Source organism: Zingiber officinale, chromosome 4B (genome assembly GCF_018446385.1).
Source record: "Zingiber officinale cultivar Zhangliang chromosome 4B, Zo_v1.1, whole genome shotgun sequence".
Classification (NCBI taxonomy): Eukaryota; Viridiplantae; Streptophyta; class Magnoliopsida; order Zingiberales; family Zingiberaceae; genus Zingiber; species Zingiber officinale.
In genome coordinates this window covers 21,955,509-21,961,348 of record NC_055993.1, presented here as the reverse complement: position 1 = coordinate 21,961,348, position 5,840 = coordinate 21,955,509, and the positions used below count along the sequence as shown (strand labels likewise).

Here is a 5,840-nt window from a genome sequence, read left to right as displayed (position 1 = left end):
ACAATTTGATTGACAGGCTCTATAGCATTTATGGCTTGCATTTCTTGAATGTTTGAGGGAGATTTCATCCAACTTATGTTTGACCATTCATGGAGGTTCAATGTCACTTGATCAATTAACATATATGCTTCATCTACACTTTTATCCATAAAAGAACCTCCAGCTGATGAATACAATAGACTCTTGTCTGAGAAAGAAATTCCCCCATAGAATATGTGCAAGATCAATCATTTTTCAAAACCATGATGAGGGCACTGTCTTAGAAGACTCTTAAACCTATCCCATGCTTCAAATAATGATTCTCCGTATGCCTGAGAAAAATTTGTTATGCAATTCCTCATATACACTGTTCTGCTTGGAGGGAAAAAATGATTCAGAAATTGCTTCTCCAATTGCTCCCAACTTGTGATACTTTGAGGATGGAGAGAATATAACCAAGTCCTTGCTTTATCCTTGATACTGAAAGGAAATGTCATTAATCGAACTGCATCTACTGACACTCCTTCACATTTCACCATATCACAAAACTCTAAAAATGTTTCAAGATACAGATAAGGACTTTCTGATACTTCTCCTCCAAATTTGTGACCTTGCATCATAAAAATTAACTTTGGGTCTAGTTGGAAACTTTCTTCTTCAATTTGAGGTCGCAAAATAGGAGATAAAAATCTTACAGAAAAGGGTGTAGAAAACTTTCTCATGGGCCTGCTTGACATGTTAGTACTCATGGATATTCAAGAAAAAAATTATAAAATGAAGAATCAAAGAGAAGAAATAAAATGCAATATGAAAAGCAAGAAAGAAAATACATAATTTAAATTACAAGAAAGAAAGCGCATAATGAAAACAAGAAAGAAAAGATAAAAGAAAAAAAGAAAAATGTCTAGAATAATTCATATGCTAAAGATTGCAAGATATGTTTACAAAAGAAAAGAAGAATGAAACTAGATCAAAAGAGAAAACAGAGAAAAGTTAGATTAGAGTGCTAGAAATCAAGAATGCAAAGTTAGAATTAGAATTAGAATTGCAACAAAAAGAATTGTCAAGAAATAGAAAGATATGCAAATGATGAAAACAGAATTCTAAAAATTAGTTTCAATTATGCTAATGAAAAGAAAAAAAAAAAGTTATGTTTAGTCTAACTCAATTGATAATCCCTAATGTTATAGCGCAGTCCCCGGCAACGGCGCCAAAAACTTGTTGACCTCTGCAAGTGTACAGAAATGTCGCAAGTATATAAAAGATTATCGTATCCACATGGACTGGAATAAGTACTAAGAATGGCTCAAAGCCAGTTAGCTAAACAACAATTCAATGAGTTAACAAGTATAAACTAAATCTACCAAAAGTAAAGATGCAAAGGAAAAGTTAGGAAACAAGAATAAGGGCAAAGATAAGGGATGTTCTAGGAGTTTTTGTTTCTTTGTAAGGTTACTCAATGTAAATGATCTAACCAAAACTCATTCCTCATTTGTCCATCATTTATAGAAGGTTGTCGGTTCTCTCTTGCAATAGACAACCGACCTAGGACTGAAATCTACACCTAGATTGATCAATTAAGAATGAATCTATGTTGTCCTTACACTGGCTTGCCTGTCATGTGCGTCCCTCGGATAATCAACATAAGAATTCATCTCTCATCAAAAGCATCTAGGTATAAAGATTAATGCATGAATCTATCCTACCCCCTTGAATGACCCTATTTCACCTTCAAGATCCTCCCTCAAACGTCCTTACACGGGCATGTTCCTGTCACGAAGATCCCTCAGACAATCGAATGAGGAATTACCTCTACAAGATTCACAAGATATCCAAACATTCAACCAAGCATGGTAATTAGGCATAATCACAACATTCCACACAAGATCAAATAGATACAAAATAGGATAAAATCATAAAAAATGTGAAATTGGCATATCCACAAGAGTTTTACATCAAGATTTCCTTATAAATACTCCCTCCATCCTAGAACAAAAGATCTACTCCATAAACCGAAAAAAGAATCCGAAAGAAAGAAATATTATAAGCATTCTTGATCCTCCCAAATCCAGGGAAAGAGAGAAAGAAAACTTATCTATGAAGAAGAACGGTCTTCAGATCCAATCCCACGATCTTGGAGTCGAATCGGTGAAGATCTTCCCTAGAATCGCTGGAAAATCCCTCCAAGATGGAGGGAAATCGCCCAAATCTTCCTTTCTCCCAAAGGGGAGAAGATCCCCTTTCAATTCATGAAGGAAGTCTTATATAGAGGGAAGGTTTGGGCGCCACACGGCCCCGTGGCACGGCCGTGTGAGGTTCACATGGCCAGAGCCATTTCCTTCTCTGCCAACCTTACACGGCCGTGTGTGGTACACGGTCGTGGCTTGCTTCTACCAATACTCCCTTTGCATGGTCGTGTAGATCTACACGGCCTGCACTGCCTCTGGCTTTGGAAACCTGGCATGGTCGTATGGTGTACACGGCCAGGGACTTCTTGCTCACTGGAAGTCCTGCACGGTCGTGTGATGTACACGGCCAGGGCCTTCCTGGTCTCTGGAAATCTCACATGGTCGTGTGGTGTACACGGTCAGGGCTCCATCTGGCTTCAAATCCTTACACGACCGTGTGAGGTTCACACAGCCATGGCGACTTCCATCTCTGCTGCATCCACACGGCCAAGGAACTCCACACGGCCTGGGCAACCCCCCATGGCAGGGTCGTGTGGCTCACAGGGCTTGTGCCTTTCCTCCTTGTTCAAGTGTCAAAATCTTCTCCAAATTCGACTCCTATGTACACAAAATGCACAAAAATAGATCTCCAAACAAAAAGAGTAAATATGCTCAAAAGGAAAGTTGGAAGTACGAAAGTGCATAGATAAAACATGTACAAAATATGTGAATGTGCGTCAAAACATGCTAAATAAGTGTATACAATCTACGCACATCAGGTGTCTGGAGTCAGTCCAGGCGCCTGGAACCCAAAAGTTATCGGGAAGCTGACGTGGCGCATGCGGAATGGCCGAGCCAAGTGGTCCAGGCGTCCGAAGGGGTTCCAAGCGCCCGGAAGAGCCTATATAAGGAGTCTCGACCAAAAGCCTGAGAACAACACAACAAACGACTTTCACTTTTTCGATCTACTTAGAAAACGCCTCCTCGACGCTCAAAAGCTGCTCCGACAACCATCGCGCTGAAGATTCATATTTTCGAGTTGTTGGTATTCTTTAAAAGTTCTCTTACTACTTATAATCAATCATTGTACTTGTACTTATTCCGGATTGATTAGTGATTGCTCATCAAAAGCACTCTTATATACGGACCTTGGAGTAGGAGTCACTACAGGCTCCGAACCAAGTAAAAAAAACTTGGTGTTTGCGTTGTGTTTTATTTTCCGCTGAGTATTTTACTTTGAGTTTTCCGAAACAAACGAAATAACCACGAGCGCTATTCACCCCCCCCCTCTAGCGCTTTCGATCCAACATAGTTCAGATCATCAATTTTAACTAAACTATTATAAAATTGAGCACAGAGAGCTTGGTTAACTAACTGACTATAATAAACTAATTTGTCAAGCTGATAATAGTTAATTATTTCTATAATGCCCATGCAATGTCTAGTAAAATATGACCTAGATAGATACCTAGTTTTTACCGGTACATATGTATGCATTAAAAACCTAAGCTTTAACATCTCAGTAGAGAATCTATTATCCTCAGAGGGGGTATCATTCCTTGTAGTAGAAGGCAGATTAAGAATCCGCTTTTTCCTAAATAAACATATATATAGTACATAAAAATCCAAAAATAACTTTATTTAAAGGAAAAGTAGGGTTAAAAGTTATACCTAGGAAGCATAGTGTTTGAATCTTGTGAAAAAGGTGAAATCCTTGAGAAAAAAATAGGGAAAAAGGTCGAGAAATGGCAGGGAGGTGCCTCTATTCTCATCGATGGCGGTGTGAACAGAGGTGACAGCTCGCTTTTGTGAAGTTATGATTTTAGGATTGGAGGCACCTCTGTTGAAGGGAGATATCTCGGTTAGCTAAAACGGAGGTGCCTCTATTGTCTAAGGTGCCTCACTTGACTTTGAATTGGAAAGTTATCGCTTTAGTGGGGAGGTGTCTCTATTATCTTAAGGTGCTTCTGACCAGTTGATTTCACAAATTAATTGAGTTTTACCGTTATTTTTTTTCATTTTTTTATAAAATTTTTAAAGTTAATTTTTAAAATGATTTAAAATAATTTATTAATTAAGAATTTAATTTTAATTAAGTTAAAGTTTAAACAAGTTAAAGTTTTAATTGAGTTCAATTAAGTTCTAATTCAATTAAAGTTTAATTTTGATTAATTTAATTTTTAATTTAAGTTTTAATTTAATTTTTAATTAAAGTTTAATTTAATTTTAGTTTAAGTTTGAGATTTTAATTAGATTTAATTAAGTTTAACATTTAATTAAGTATTAAATTAAGTTTAAGTTTGTAACGACTCATCTTCTACTGGCTAAGCTGTAAGACCGATCGTTACATTATATTGTGCTAACTATTCCATGACTATCATTAAATCTAAGTGCGGAAGCTGTACTAATTAAAATTTTGCTAAACTATTATCATTTCTTGGTTCTACATGTGCTAAGGGGTGTAATCTAAACTATTCATGACATATATTACATCCCCCAATGGTCAAGGAACCTAACTAAGAGTTTTTTGCTGATATCAGGCCTCCCAATCGATCCACGGATCGATTGGAATGACCGGATCGATCCATTGATCGATCCAGGTGGCTACTGTATGTGGGGCTTAGGTTGGATCGATCCAGTGATTGATCCAGCACGCTACTGTGCTCGGGCAATATTCTGGATCGATCGGCTGATCGATCCAGACTGGCCAATCGATCCAGTGATCGATCCCAGAGCCTTCTGTTCGCGACAGAATTTGCTAGATCGATCGGCTGATCGATCCAGAGGCCTACTGTTCGCGGTATGAACTTCTCAATCGATCGGCTGATCGATTGAGAAGCCTCCAATCGATCAGCCGATCGATTGGGGTTTCTGATTTCGTACCAGGAGTCTGATTTCAGCACTGTTTCGTGCCTCAATCACACATACAAGTTCTAAAATGACTGGGAAACATTCTAACATCACATAACTAAGGTTCTAAGCATGGTAGAGTGCATAATTTACTAGTTCATGGCATTTAAACATACTAAAGTGCGAAACATGGTAAAATGCTAAAATGTTCCAATGATTTAACAAAACTTGCTAGATCCCTAAGATCTTTCTTCCAAGTTCCATCCACACATCTTTGCAGCATTGTCCTCCAGCCTCCGCTAGTCCATCTTCCCTTTACCTTTATCTGCAGTATAAGGAAAATAGTATCTGTAAACTTGAGAGCTTAGTAAGAAACCATCTACCTCACTAAAACATGCAATCGATGCAAATCATGCTTTGAAAACATACTATTTAAAACACGTACTGATTGAACTAAAACATGACATGCAATCATACGATACATAGCAATCAAAAGCTAGTCATGGCATACTATCATCTAAAGCAGGTGTAATAAAACTGAACATAGAGCTATCATACATAATCATAAGAGAGAGCTGAACTGAGCTAATTCCAGCAAATGCTAAAACTGTACTGATTTCACCTAGCTATTCTGTGGGAGTTTAAAAAACTATATACATAATAGATGAAAATACATAATCATGCTGCTGTTTGGGCCCGGCGACTGTACTTGCTGTACGCGCATCCCTAACTAAACCCGGGGTTGCAAATTCTGAATCTAGTAGGGTTTGCTAGGTTAGCTGAACCTAGGGACGACTATGGGAGTCCAACCCAATGGATATCTAATCCAGTACAGTGCCACAG

The 5,840-nt window shown here is 38.0% G+C and overlaps 1 non-coding gene across 1 annotated transcript; it reads left to right on the top strand.

The window, feature by feature from the left end:
• Positions 1 to 237: 237 nt before the first annotated feature.
• On the top strand, positions 238 to 343 carry LOC121978812. The gene has a single exon (XR_006111156.1). It is a non-coding gene; the product is annotated as a small nucleolar RNA R71 (small nucleolar RNA).
• Positions 344 to 5,840: the final 5,497 nt, after the last annotated feature.